Source organism: Schistocerca cancellata, chromosome 4 (assembly GCF_023864275.1).
Source record: "Schistocerca cancellata isolate TAMUIC-IGC-003103 chromosome 4, iqSchCanc2.1, whole genome shotgun sequence".
NCBI classification, from domain to species: domain Eukaryota; kingdom Metazoa; phylum Arthropoda; class Insecta; order Orthoptera; family Acrididae; genus Schistocerca; species Schistocerca cancellata.
In genome coordinates, this window is record NC_064629.1 from 605602462 (window position 1) to 605603429 (window position 968).

The following is a 968-nucleotide window of genomic DNA, read 5'->3' on the forward strand; positions in this document are numbered from 1 at the left end:
GAGACAATCAGCAGCAGAAGATACGTCTTTTGTTTTCTCGATAAATAAGAGACAATATTTTGCCCTGAGTTTTGTTAGCCTGTAAATGGATGGATTGATGGACTGACTTCTTAATAAGTAGACTAAATTTACATCTACATCTATATGCATGCCTCGCATGCCTACGGTGTGTGGCGGAGGGCACTCTGTACCATTACTGGTAATTTCCTTTAGTATTAAGCTCAGAAATAGAGCAAGGGAAAAGAAGACTTTCTATATTCCTCTGTATGAGGGCTAATTTCTTGTATCTTATTTCCTGGTCTTTACGAGAAATTTATGTTGAGAGCAGTAGAATCCTTCTGCAGTCAGCTTCAAATGTCGGTTCTCTAAATTTTGTCAATAGTGTTCCTCGAAAAGAACATCGCCTTCCCTCCAGGGATTCCCATTTGAGTTCTCGAAGCGCCCGCCCACTAATTTAGCGACAGCCAGTTGTATTACCGAATTTATAAAGTGATGCATTGTATTGACGTGATATTTGCAACCTTTCTGTGCTGCTATTTGGCTACCTTAAGAAACTTCGTAGAAGACGAGGCATTTGAATACCTTAAGAGTGTTTGGAAGTTAAGCGGCATCCTGTAATAGAGAGGTTAGCACTCCGTCATGAGCCAAAAGTGAGTTTCATATTTTTGTCCTGCGATGCAGGACATAACATATATTAAGCTGATAAGAACAGATTCTTCTAGTGGATGAGAGAATACAGAGCATTCTACAGGATTTGCGCACTAAGAATCAACAAGTAACGATACTTTAGTGATATGAAAACGCGCGTATGCTCCAATTTTTTTTGTCTTCCAAAATAGTGACTATAAAAGGGAGTTATCCACACTTCGCTTCAGAAATTCGAGATGTATGGACAACAACACCCTCGTCTCGGATTGCTTTTTTTCATTTATTGTGTTTCAGTGCCCTATCAGGGGAGGGCTGGTAGC

The 968-nt window shown here is 40.0% G+C and overlaps 1 pseudogene; it reads right to left on the reverse strand.

The window, feature by feature from the left end:
* Nucleotides 1-568: 568 nt before the first annotated feature.
* LOC126186540 (U2 spliceosomal RNA) lies at nucleotides 569-745 on the reverse strand (annotated as a pseudogene).
* Between the last annotated feature and the right edge of the window lie 223 nt (nucleotides 746-968).